General features: G+C 44.9%; 1 protein-coding gene across 3 annotated transcripts in view; it reads right to left on the bottom strand.

Moving 5' to 3' along the window:
* LOC114779991 (dihydropyrimidine dehydrogenase [NADP(+)]-like) overlaps window positions 1–14,024 on the bottom strand; it is a 90,634-nt gene that overhangs the window by 75,840 nt on the left and 770 nt on the right. The gene's annotated exons all lie outside the window — the stretch shown is intronic.

The following is a 14,024-nucleotide window of genomic DNA, read 5'->3' as shown; positions in this document are numbered from 1 at the left end:
ATGTCTAGAGGGGAGGGGAGTGCTTTTTTTTTTTTTTTTTTTTTTAAATACACTTCTGAAACCTGGACAAGCCCCAACGCATTAGCAAATACACTACCAGTGAGAAGTTTGGGGGACCTACTCTGTGTTTATGGAGACTTAGATGGGGGTCATTTTGAAGAATCCAATGCTAGAAACATATTTCGTATTTTTTTGTAGCAGGAGAAAAAGCGAAAGCTCCCTGCATTGGAGAGGCAGAAATATTGAACTTTTTGCCTTGTTGGCTTGTTTTTGTTCATTACATCCCCTCTCATGTGTTATTTCATGGTCCTGTGTCTTCAGTTTTGTTCTATAATGTAAACAATTAAAACTCATAAATGTGTAGGTGTGTCCAAAAGTTTGATTGGTAGTGGGTCTATTTGAATAGGACGTGTAAGACTGTAACATTCATCCCCGGCGTCCAGACCCAGTGCGATCCATGCCAGCAGTTTTAAAGGATTACCTGTGTGTTGGTGCGGCTGCGAACTACCCTGTGAATTCCTGCCGTGTGGTCACAGGAAAGTCCCGGTGTCGTCCAAACCAACATTTAGATTTAGCGTATTTATCAGACACCCTTATCCAGAGAGACTTACAATCAGTAGTTACAGGGACAGTCTCCGCCTGGAGAAACTCAGGGTTAAGTGTCTTGCTCAGGAACACAATGGTAGTGAGTGGGATATGAACCTGGGTCTTCTGGTTCATAGGCGAGTGTTTTACCCACTAGGCTACAACCACCATGCTGATTGTCTTGTGTGTGTAAACTGTGGTGTTGTATTGTATTTTTCAGATGCGGAGTGTCCCCGTGTGAGTGATCCTTTCCTTTCCCCGTTTCCACCTCCTCTAACCCAAAGTAGGGCCCTATATGTTGGTTCGTCCTGTAAATTGCTCAAGCACCTGCACCTGGGTCCTCCCCTTCCTTGGTGTTGTGACAAGGACACGCTCCCTGCTCATCTTATTCACAGTGTGATGTAGGAAGAATGATTTGCAGGCACCCGTAGTTCAACTTAGGTACTTTTGCTAGCTCTGCAACGGTGAGATAATATGACAAAGCTGTATTTCACACTATCAGAATGCCAAGGACTTCTCCTCTCCCTCAGACATTAAACACAGTGCAGCCAGACCGACGGGATCGATACTGAGCACAAGTCCAGGCATTCATGCATACATTCGCTCGATAATCGCGCGTACCGCAAAAGCAAGCTGTGATTTTAAAGCAGCCTCCCTCTGCTGTGCTGCAGTCTGATGGCGGCTTAATTACGCAGATGTTAAACACAGCACAAGAACAGGCCTGCTGGTTTCCTCTGAACCCCCCCCTTTCCCTCCATGCAGTCTTCTCTCCCTCTGCACACTGCATCAACGGCTTTGTGAATTCCACAAGATAAATGTCACGTAGGCACCCGGGTAGCAGTCCCTCCTCAAGGGTGCCGGCCGCCACCCCCGATACCATTTTGGAACGTGAGTGATGGGTGTGTGTCATCAAACAATATTTTAAAAACGGAAGTCGGGCCGAAACGTCCCTCCTGTTTGCGTGACCTTTTTCTCGTTCCCCCCATCAGTAAGAGGCGGTTCTGGATCCTGCGAAAGCTGGCCCCCCTCCTCTCCCGTGCTGCTCCGGGCCCATCTGTGTGTGTTGGCCTGCTCCACTGGGAGCAACGGCGTCTGCCTCCATCACTCTCCACTGATCAAACGGGGCCCAAGCAGATGGGAGATCAATACTCGCCTCTGCGCAGCCGGAGTATGCAAACTCTGGCCCTGCACAGGAAATCAGATGGGGGGGTATGTATGATAGACATTGGGAAATGGCAAATCAAATTCAGCTCCAAGCAGTAATTAGTGCGAGGCCAGGGTTTGAGTCAGAGGGAAGTTCAAGTGTGTGTGTGTGTGTGTGTGTGTGAGAATAAGAAAAAAAAAATGCACACACACAAAAAAAGAACACCAAAGAGCTCCGAAACATTTACAGCGCAGGCCAATTTCATACACCATTTCAATAACCATAACCCTCCATTTTTAATTACTGTTATGGTGATGTTAAGCGATTGGCCTGGCCTAATATCTGACTTACTGTACTCATTCTAAGGTGGGAACGCATGCTTAAAATATTCACATGGCCATTAAAGAAGCATTTGGGCTTGCCCTTTCCCTGTCCAATCAATAGAAGCACCATATTGTGCGATAAATTACCTTGACCTTCCTCATCGCTTGGGGAAGAAAGAAAGAAAAGCCAGACCTGCCAAAACTTGGCATGCGTGCAGCCATGCCAGAGTTAGCATGCATGAAAGCAGACGCTGGGGCAACTTAACTCTTTCTAACATCTGGTCGCCTATTCTGAAGAGGAAATTATTTACTGTTTTTTTTGGGGGGGGGTTTTGTCACTGATGAGGGGCAGTTAACCATGAGCCGGCAATCCTCCGGCACGTGCCCCCGTCTTCTGCGTCAATCAATAAAGGAATTTCCACATATTGATCTGCCATTACTGAAATAAGGCAACAGTGGGTAGGTCAGCAATATTAAGCCCGGGACCTGAATGTCGCTCCAGCGGTAATATGATTAGATACGGTACAAGAGGCAGACTCCCACCGACTGTCACCCAGAGAGTGAGAGGCTGCAAATCACTAAAACTACTTGAGGAAATGAAGGCAAAATTTAAAAGAATTTAAAGTAAAGTCTAAAATATATACAGTGAATCTGGAACAATATTCACTGCGCATCACTTTTTTCACATTTTGTTATGTTACATTCCAAAATGGATTAATTTTTCCTCAGTATCCTACACGAAACAACCCATAATGACAATGTGATAAAAAAGCTTAAAAATTTTTTTTTTTTAAATTGTCACATGTGATACACAGCAGCACAGCACACGGGGCACACAGTGAAATGCGTGATCTGCATTTAACCCATCACCCTGAGTGAGCAGTGGGCAGCCATGACAAGCGCCCGGGGAGCAGTGTGTGGGGACGGTGCTTTGCTCAGTGGCACCTCAGTGGTACCTTGGCAGATCGGGATTTGAACCGGCAACCTTCTGATTACAGGGGCGCTTCCTTAACCACTAGGCCACCACTGCTTACTTGAGGTTTTGGAAAATGTATTAAAAATTCAAACCTGAGAAAGCACAGGTAAATAAGTATTCACAGCTTTGGCCATGAAGCTTGAGCTCGGGCGCATCCTGTTTCCCCCGATCATCCCTGCCATCAAAAATGTCCAAAGAAAGGTGTGACAAGATTGTGGCATCATATTCAAAAATACCTGAGGCTGTAATTGCTGCCAAAGATGCATCAACAAAGTATTGAGCAAATTCTGTGAATACTTTTGCATTTACATTTATGGCATTTGGCAGACGGCCTTATCCAGAGCGACTTACAACGTGCTTACATGTACACGTGATTTTTTTTAATTTCAATAAATTTGCCAAAACCTCAGGGAAACATTTTTCACGTTGTCATGATGGGGTGTTGCCTGTAGAATTCTGAGGAAAAAATTAATAAAAAATTAAAAACATGCACTACGTGTGAGTGAGATAAAGTGAGTGACATATATAAACAAACAAAGACATCCTAGATCTGAATGAATGAAATATTCTTATTAAATCCTTTGTTCTCTACATGTTCTCATACGTAACAACAAAATCACACAAAATTATTGATGGAAATCAAATTAATCAAAGATTTGGAGTCACACTCAAAAATAAAATGTAAAACACACTACAGGCTATTCCAACTTTGATGTAATGTCCAAACTCAGTAGTGTGTGTGGCCTCCACGTGCCTGTATGACCTCTCTACAGATGTGTTCAATTGAATTCATGTCTGGGGAACGGGCAGGCCAGTCCATAGATTTACATTTACAGCATTTATCAGTAGTTACAGGGGACAGTCGCCCTGGAGCAACTTAGGGTTAAGTGTCTTGCTCAGGGACACAATGGTATTAAGCGGGGTTTGAACCTGGGTCTTCTGGTTCATAGGCGAGTGTGTTACCCCCTAGGCTACTACCACCCATAGCATCAATGTCTTATTCTTGCAGGAACTGCTGACACACTCCAGCCACATGAGGTCTAGCATTGTCTTGCATTAGGAGGAACCCAGGGCCAACCGCACCAGCATGGTCTCACAAGGGGTCTGAGGATCTCATCTCGGTACCTAATGGTAGTCAGGGTGCCTCTGGCGAGCACATGGAGGGTTGTGCGGCCCCCCCAAAGAAATGTTACCGCACACCATCACTGACCCACTGCCAAACCGGAGGATGTTGGAGGATGTTGCGGTCAGCAAAACATTCTCTACAGCGTCTCCAGACTCTGTCACATCTGTAATGTGCTCAGTGTGAATCTGCTTTCATCTGTGAAGAGCACAAGGCACCAGTGGCGAATTTGCCTTTTTTGGTGTTCTCTGGCAAATGCTGAGCATGCTGCATGGCCACCCATGCAGACAAGCGTGGTAGTAGCCTAGTGGGTAACACACTCGCCTATGAACCAGAAGACCCAGGTTCAAATCTCGCTTATTACCATTGTGTCCCTGAGCAAGACACTTAACCCTGAGTTTCTCCAGGGGGGGACTGTCCCTGTAACTACTGATTGTAAGTCGCTCTTGATAAGGGCGTCTGATAAATGCTGTAAATCCCCTCACCTGTGGACGTAGGGACCTCATACCACCCTCGTGAAGTCAGTACATTTTGCAGTGCTCTGGTAGTGCTCCTCCTGTTGCTCTTTACACAAAGATGGAGGTATGAGTCCTGCTGCTGGGGTGTTGCCCTCCTACCGTCTCCTCCAAATCTCCTGGTGTACTGGCCTGTCTCCTGGTAGTACCTCCATGCTCTGGACACTACACTGACAAACACAGCAAACCTTCTTGCCACAGCTCGCATTGATGTGCCATCCTGGATGAGCTGCACTACCTGAGCCACCTGTGGGTTATAGACTCCGTCTCATGCTACCACTAGAGTGAAAGCACCGCCAGCATTCAAAAGCAACCAAAACATCAGCCAGGAAGCATAGGAACTGAGAAGTGTTTTGTGGTCACCACCTGCAGAACCACGCCTTTATTGGGAATGTCTTGCTAATTGCCTATAATTTCCACCTCAGTGGGCAGTGCAGGGAGGGAAGCTGGCCGCTCTGCCAGCAGGGACGTGCAGCGAGAGGGGCTGCATGATCCCAGAAGGCACCAGCCTGGGGTGCCTTGAATGGTCGCCGGAGGCTCCGGGTTCTCGGCCCTGATTTTTGTGTGCCGGTTGGAGGGTCCGGGGCCGCCATGCGGGACCACACCAGGGAGCCGGCCCCAGGGTCCGGGGCTGCCATGCGGGACCACGACGGGGAGCCAGACCGAGGGACCGGGTCCTCCAAGGGGCAGACACAGCAGGGCAGGAGCCCCGTGGTTGCCGCCGTCCGCCCCGCCGCCTCCACTGATGGTACTGCTGGGGCTCCGAGGACGAAGCCCTTAGAGGGGGGGGGGGGGGGGGGGGGGGGGCTCTGTCAGGATTGGCCACAGCTGATGTTGCCAGGTGTACCCAATCAGTACTGCTTTTAAAAAGCCAGTGATTTCCGCCCCTCTGCAGGGATGGAATTTTTGTGAACTTTAAGTTCTGGCAATCGCCACACGCCTGCGGGCAAGTTTGTGTTTCCCCTGTTTTTACTGTTTGTGTCCCGCCGCTGCGCTTCTCTCCCCCGTCAGCTCGTGGTCGTGACAGAGTTTCAATTCAAAATTCTAACTACTGCCTTATATTCTCACAGAATTTGCTTATAAAAAGGTTAAAACAGCTCTTAATTATGCAAGAAAAATATGCAGCAATATGGTTTGATATAAAAATTCTGAAATTGGCCCAGAAATGTCCAGTGATTGGACATTAACTAACAGGGAGGGGCTTTTGCCCATTTGGTGCTTACAGTTTAACAGGCTCTGTTGCTTATGGCATCTTCATCTGCGATCCCAGAACAGCGGATGCACCAGAGCCTGTTAAACTGTAAGCGCCAATGGGCAAAAGTCCTCCCCATGAGTTAATGTCCAATCACTGTTGTGCTTTCACCAACTCACCCCCTCTCTCACACGGTTGTAACTGGAGCTGAGCTGGAAGTGACATGGAGAGAAAAAGTCTCACGCAGATGCTGGAATATCCATCTTACTCACCATTTATTACCTTTATTACCTGGTATTTAACCTTACTATGCCAGGTTGAATGAATCTATATATTTAGACATGAAACAATATAGAGGTCACACCTTCCTTACTGTAACTGTCCAGTCCCAGTGTGGCATATAAATCAACTAAAGTAAATCTCACAACTGAAGGCTGAAAAATAACACGCCATTCACATTTGCTTTTGAACAAACTTACCGTGGCACTTCAGATAAAACACAGGAAGAATAATTCTCTTTAAGCACAAAACATATGAGATACCCCTAACCAACACCACCATTTCATGTCTCCATACCATCCAATATTCCCCGAATGCCTCTACTCTACATGCTGCATTGCAGGCAGGGACGTTACATCACAACCTCTAACCTCTCACTTTAATTACAGAATGCATAATGTTGCATGTCATAAACTCAAAAAACAGGCCTAAGGAGAGATCAACACCCTGGTCTGCCATTGGCCAATCAGAGAAGGCCCATGAAACATTTAAGCACCAAGCTGCTCCCTTCTACACCAGGATTGTTCCAATCATTTAGTCCTTTGGCTCGCGAGTTGGCTGCAGCTCCGCCTGAACGAATATTTGGCAAGACGCTGGAAGAGTGCATTTGTGAAAATCAACCATATTCATTATGGGTAAAGCCTCGACAGAAGAGCAATATAAACACATCTTATGGCCGACGTGTCCTACCTCTTCATTGTTTTTGTTGCATCTTTCTCGCTCCCTAATTGCACATGCAGAATTTTTCGGAGTTTAAATGGAACCTTCCGAGCCATCTGCACTTCACTCCTCTCAAGCGAGAAAGTTGAGTCCCAGAGTATGCACCAAAACACCAAAACAAGCAGCCAGGTTCGTGCACAGCCAGTCTGGCACTCCAACTCTCCAGCCATTCCACCATTGGGTTGGACAGAGGGAGGAGGGCGGCTGCCCGAGACAGTCTGTGCTCTCCGTAAGCGACTTTAATTCGGTAATGGGCAATATGTGCCAAAGCCTCATTACGTGGCCTTTGAAACTGTCCCTGGCCATGTTGGGCCTTGAAAAACAATTAGCACAGAAGCCGAAGGTAAATGAACTGTAAAGAAATCAGGGGCCTGACGACCGAGGCCTTATCCAGATCACAGCGAAGGAAGGGGAGGGGGTTGGAGGGTGGGGCGGGCGTTCAATATGCCACATGCTCTACGGGTGCGTAAGCAAGCTGAAGTGCCGGGGGGGGCTTGTACCAGAAGGATGGGGGTCACATGTGATCAGGAGAGCGTGCACTTACCCCCCCCATCCACCAACCACCTCCTGCTCCATTCCTACTGGTGGTGGCAGTATACGTTGTTATAGAGGAGTTTCTGTTGCATGTACACCATTCCCTCATTCTACAACACACACACACACACACACACACACAAGGGCTGTAATGACGCACAATACAAATACAAATTTGACATTCAGAGGACCATGACCTTGTGTCGTTGTCATGAAAGACAGACCTACCAAACACACTCATTAAGACACCCTAAGTTTTTAAAGGCTAATTTCTTATTTCAGTTAACACTATAACACATCTAAATCATGGATTCAGTATTCTCTTTAGTAAGTAAGTGAAGGCAAATACAACAACTATTCAAAGTGCTAAGACCTAGTATACGTTTCAAGATACAATTCAAGATCGTCTATAATAAACAATCACATTATTGTCCATAATTAAATTCTTATATATTCATCCCGAATGGGGAATGTTTCTGAATGTCACCAATTACAATGCTTGAACTGCATCCTGAGGTGTCTCTAAAGGTCTGTGATGGGTATATGCCAAAGGGTATTATGTGGTGAATTTAGGTATTGGTGACATGGACCTCTGCCCAGGGTGGCATCTTGTCAGGGGCGTCACTGGGTCTTAAAAAAAAAAAAAACATTTGTTACCTCTGGGTCAGTCATGTTTTACTCTTACTTCTGAAAAAAGGATAGTCTATTTATTTATGTACCCATGTCACAAGGTGAGTTCTGTGACACATTTGCAGACATGCTAGGGGCTGGGGAGGAGGATCGGGGGCGTCTGGTCTGTGGGGGTGAGACTGGCGGGGACTGGGGACGTGGAGGAAGCAGCGGACGCGCTGCAGCGTGGCGGGAAGTGGAGTCGAGATCCGTGGGGGTTACCGGGGCAGAAGAGAATCAGAAGACGGCGGGTTTCAGGATTGTCCGGGAATGTGGGCTGGACGGGAGGACGTCTTGGGCGGCAGGAAGGCAGGGGAACATGGATTTCGTCGTAGTTCTCGGAGTCGGGGGCAGGCAAAGGTCGTTATTCATGGGTCAATATCTCTAGATCGTAATTAAGGGAGCGAGCGTCTCGAATGATGAATCTCATGCAAAGAGCGTGCAGCGTCTCCTCGGGGTCACCCAACTTTTATACTCGACGCTGCACGCTTCCGTTTCTTCTTCCGGGTCGGGGTCTTCCTGGCTGGTCTGGCGCTCTCTGGCGGGCTGGATGCGTGTTGGTTCGCAGATCAAAACCATAAATGAACAAATAAGTAAATAAGGAATTATGAAAAACGGACCATAGCGTAAAAATATATATATATATTTGGATCACCGCAGGAATATGGAGTGTGATTACACCCCTAACTTCAACGGCCAGAACCATACGCTCACCACACACATGTACTGCAGTCTCGATGCAACTCTGTGGACCTCTCGCCCCCCCGAGATCATTGATGCTTCTGCTGATTGATTAAAAGAACGATCCAGCCCAACTTTTTTTTGCCAGGAGTGCAATTCCTGGACCACCGGTGCTTATTTCTCCCTCCCTCCCTCCGCCCGCACGCTTGAAACGCGGCCAATGCCAACATGCACTGCCAGGCGGGCAACGATAAGCCGAGGTAAACAAGGCATGCGCCCTTTACATGCACTTATACTTATTTTTTTTTTAAATAAGAAAGAAAATGAACGAGACGAGCGCTAATTACGGGCCGGTGCCGCTCCCCTGGCCGAGCTGGACTTGCCTTGTTGTATTACACAGTGGAATATAATATCCTGCCTCTGCTCTGCACTGATAATGCAGCCTACCATGCCACTCATGGGATTATGATTATTAATCCACTACTCCAGACATGTACTGTCATGTTTCGCAACCCCGAGAGGTTTAGGACTGGAAAATACTTATTCTCAGATAACTTTCATATTGGGGATATGGGGATATGAGATTGCTTAATTTCCGATATAATAACATGATATCAGTATCGAGGATATCTGCATAGACGTAGGCCGCCATGTTTCATGGTTTAACATGTTTAGAACTTGAAGTGAGTATATGCTGATATTGCGGGAACTTGTAGTGCTACATCTGAAATCTGAAAGTTAAAAGAACTGATAACCAATCCCCATGTTTGGTTTGGTAATGGATGTGGTTCATTACAGGTGATTGCAACAGTAATCACGTTTGTGAGGTCCACTGATTGCACTATGAACAGGGTGTAAATATGGTCCAAAGCAGGGTGCTTTTGCTGTGATGGCAGCATTTCACACTCTTGGCTTCTCTCCACCACCTTAAGTTGGACAACAGTGATGGTATTCAAACAGTCCTGAAGGCTTCTGCTGAACACTTTCTTAACTCAAAGGTAAATAGAGGTAAATAAAAAAAACAGATTAATCAAATATACTTCACTTTCTCCATCATGGCTGCATGATGGTTTTTCTGGGGTTTTCACTTGCCTGCCTATCAATAAAAACTCACATAAATGTACTTATTACTAAATCTTTACATAACTGCAAATGTTATGTAAATTGTTTCCAATACCGCAGATTAATAAAATTAAATCATATTTTTCTCAAACACAGGTACAGTTTAGGAACAGTGTACTACATATCTACATATGGATATAAATTGGATAGTTTAGGTTCTGGGTACTGATACAAATTTGTTTTTGTTGCATTTTTAACTACGAGTTCACCGTCGACCGACTCCATATCCATTCCCACCCGGGCTGTCTTTGTGACGTCACACGTACGACCTGAAGTCTATGAGTGCTAGACTAAAAGGAAAAGGGAAATAAGTGGGTTTAAATCATAAGAGGCTTTCACCTCCTCATCATTCATTTTCACATCTCTCTTGTGATAATTAAAACGCATCACCTGACGACGATGGCCGAGATTTGCTAATCAAATTAATGTTTTATTAACGGAATTACATTTAATTAAACTCATTTATTATCACCAAAAACAAATTTACACGCAGCAAATCATACAGAAAGGATAGGTACAATAGGCTGGAAGTTTGTGTGTGCTGAGTGCTCATTTACCGTGCGAGCTCAACCGACCAGACCGAGATTTACAGCTCTAACCTGCATTGCCCAGTTCCAATTCCACAGATATTATATTGTCGATTCCTTTTGCATTCAAGTGATCGCACGATCTGACATCGCGATTGCAATTAGATTTATCGTGCAGCCCTAAAAATACTTAATAAGTTTCTTTGGATTCTCCAAATTCCCTCCATGAATCCAAACTTTTGACTGGTAGTGCATGTTAAGTAGTCAGTTAAATACTATAAAGTTTGGACCATTCAATCACACATCTGGCAACGCTGCCAGCACTGTATTGGGCATGCAATTACTGGATTTATGTACAGTGGGGCAAAAAAGTATTTAGTCTGCCACCAATTGTGCAAGTTCTCCCACTTAAAAAGGCCTGTAATTTTCATCAAAGGCTTCCCTCAACTATGAGAGACAAAATGAGAAAAAAAAAAAGAAAATCACATTCTCTGATTTTTAAAGAATTTATTTGCAAATTACAGGCCTCTCTCATCTTTTTAAGTGGGAGAACTTGCACAATTGGTGGCTGACTAAATACTTTTTTGCCCCACTGTAGTCCAGAATGAGGAAGTAGGGTGCATGAGAGCTGTCAATCATCGCTATGGGCACCTACCATTTTAAACATAGTTTATAAAAAAAAAAAACGAATTAAATTTATCTTCTGGGGTGCAGAAATAATAAAACTTAAACAAAAGCTGGAGAAGGTGGTCAGCTCCTCTCAGAGATATTTAGATATATAGCTATTCAATAACTAATTTTGCCATCTGAGCAATAAAGCCATTTCAAAAGCTTATACTTTTTTCAAGGTGCGAAAAGCATTTAGTTTCAGGTTGCAGGTAAAAACGAATTGAAAATTGCAATTCTGTAGCAAAGGCACAGGGCGCTCTGCAAAAAAAAAAAAAAAGCACAACTGCAATAACACGGAAGCCTTTTGAGTGGCCAAACATTTCCATAATATTTAATTTCCATTTTATTTTGGAGCAATCCCCTGTCAGCGTTCCAGACGTCTGCTGGGAGAGGGGAGGTGCTGAGGGTCTGCCATAAAAGTCATACCTCTTTGTTTGAATGCTGTATTGCTGTGGGTTTTTTAAATGAACTCTAATGGCGATCCTGGAGGATTTTAATTAATCTACATGCACACACAAAAGGGCTCCACATTTAGCGCTTTCAGAGGAGCGCTGGATATTAAAATAAGACATCTGACAGGACTGCAGGAAAAATGTGGGATTTAATTGCTCCAGAGATGGTAATTATTGTGAGATTTAGAAAGCCATTTTCATTGGCAGACAGGAGTCATTTAGTCCCGGCCTTAAGTGCACCAGGATGGTGAAGGTCACGTCACTGTTGTCATTACTCCCCGAATAAGGATGCTAATGAAAGTCTTGACTTGCTTCAGTCGGCTCTCCATAAAGGCCGCATTAGACCGTCTCAGTGACGAACCAGGGACATCTTTACTCATATTAACCTGCTGAGATCAAGGAGAATGGGCAGCGCCACTCCATGTTTTAAAACCTTCATGATGCAATGGGAAAATGGGAACCCTACTTGAAGCTTTGTGACTGTTCCGGATGCAAATGTGAACGCACGTTAATGTTTTTTTTTTGTTTGTTTTTTTTATTTTGAGTAGAAAGTCTCCAACGCACAGAAACACACCGTAGACATCACCGGCATTCAGTAATCCTGAGACACGGGGCTTTAATGTTACCTTTATCTGCACTGGATCCCTTAACCACACCTAAAAAAAAAAAAAACATTTTTACTTGCTAGATTAGCCTCAGAGCTGCAGTCTTAATCTCCTTACACCATTTGATATTTTAATACAATTTTTTTTATTTATTTTTTTTTTTAACAGTAAGTCTTCTACGTACCAGCGGTAAACATAACGAGACCCTTTTTCATTCTGCTTGCAGGACCGTTATAACAGATTTGTAAGATGCATAAAACCACCAAATGTCTCATAGTTTACTTTTCCTTACATGCGGATGTGTTTAAAGTCACATGTAGAGAGAAAGAGGTCCACGTTCTATACTGACGGTTAAGTAAATAACGGAGTTGTGACCCCTTCAGCCGAGTTTCCCCATTGGCTGAAGCCCACGGAGGGCAAACAAGAGAATGTATTTTCAATGTATAATATATAACTGCCTACTTATCGCTTGTCCTTGCCTCTTAACAGTAATTGCATTACTGTACATTGATGTATTTGGGTCAACGTTGACAGAACGTTGCGTCTTTTTAAGGCAAGTTTTTTTTTTTTTTTTAGGTTGTGGGTTCGAATCCCGATCTGCCAAGGTGCCACTGAACAAAGCACCGTCCCCACACACCGCTCCCCGGGGCACCTGTCATGGCTGCCCACTGCTCACTAAGGGTGGTGGGTTAAATGCAGAGGACACATTTTGTTTTGTGCACCGTGTGCTGTGCTTTCACAATGACAATCACTTCACTTCATTTATGAGAACACTTCCATAATTTTACATTTATGGCATTTATCAGACGCCCTTATCCAGAGCGATTTACAATCAGTAGTTACAGGGACAGTCCCCAATTGAGACACTCAGAGTTAAGCACATGGAATTCACTGGAAAAGTGGGGTGGGTGGTGTTGGATTCTGAGAAGTCCTGCCTTGGTGTGCTTACAGGGTGGTAGTAGCCTAGTGGGTAAAACACCCGCCAATGAACCAGAAGACCCAGGTTCAAATCCCACTTACTATCACGGTGTCCCTGAGCAAAACACTTAACCCTGAGCATCTCCAGTTTTGCATGGATGCATGAGCCTGGTTTAGTAGTAGCAATTGTGCATATGGTGTGTGTTCATTAATTCATCTGGTATTCATTGTAATATCTAAAGATCTGAACTAACCGTCATGTTCTACTTTATTTTATATTATTCCACGTATTCCATTCCATTATAGTATTCCATGAACGTCTGTGAAGATTCTCAGTCATCCAGGTGAATTTGTCTGAAAGTTGACTCATGGCAACTGGACTCTCTTTCTTTAATGTAGAGACGTTTCATTCTGCGTCCACGGAACTTTGTCAATCTGAGGCAGTATTCCATGTATTACTCGAAATTATTTCATATCGGTGTGTCATATTACTCTATATGATTTCATGATAGACATTTACATTTACAGCATTTATCAGACGCCCTTATCCAGTGCGACTTACAATTAGTAGTTACAGGGACAGTCCCCCCCTGGAGCAACTTAGGGTTAAGTGTCTTGCTCAAGGACACAGTGATAGTAAGTGGTGTTTGAACCTGGGTCTTCTGGTTCATAGGCGAGTGTGTTACCCACTAGGCTACTACCACCCTAGAGTATAATGTGACATTTTTGTTTATTTCACTTATGGCCTAATGACCCTGGGCGACCTTAGATCAGTACAGCAGTCCTCTGATTCACGTGTCCACGCACAGGGTTGGACTGTTCTTTTTCTTTTTTCTTGAACCTTTCTTTGCTTTACACCCCCCACCCCCCAGAGCACAGCGTATCAGCGACCACGTGACAGTCACGTGTCCCCCCACCCCACCCCACCCCGCTTTATCTGTAAATTGGCTCCTTGTGAACTTGGCGCGACCTTGGGAGGGAGGAACAGGG

Source organism: Denticeps clupeoides, chromosome 2 (assembly GCF_900700375.1).
Source record: "Denticeps clupeoides chromosome 2, fDenClu1.1, whole genome shotgun sequence".
Classification (NCBI taxonomy): domain Eukaryota; kingdom Metazoa; phylum Chordata; class Actinopteri; order Clupeiformes; family Denticipitidae; genus Denticeps; species Denticeps clupeoides.
The sequence above is the reverse complement of the archived record's forward strand: the minus strand, read 5'-3'. Positions and strand labels throughout refer to the sequence as shown.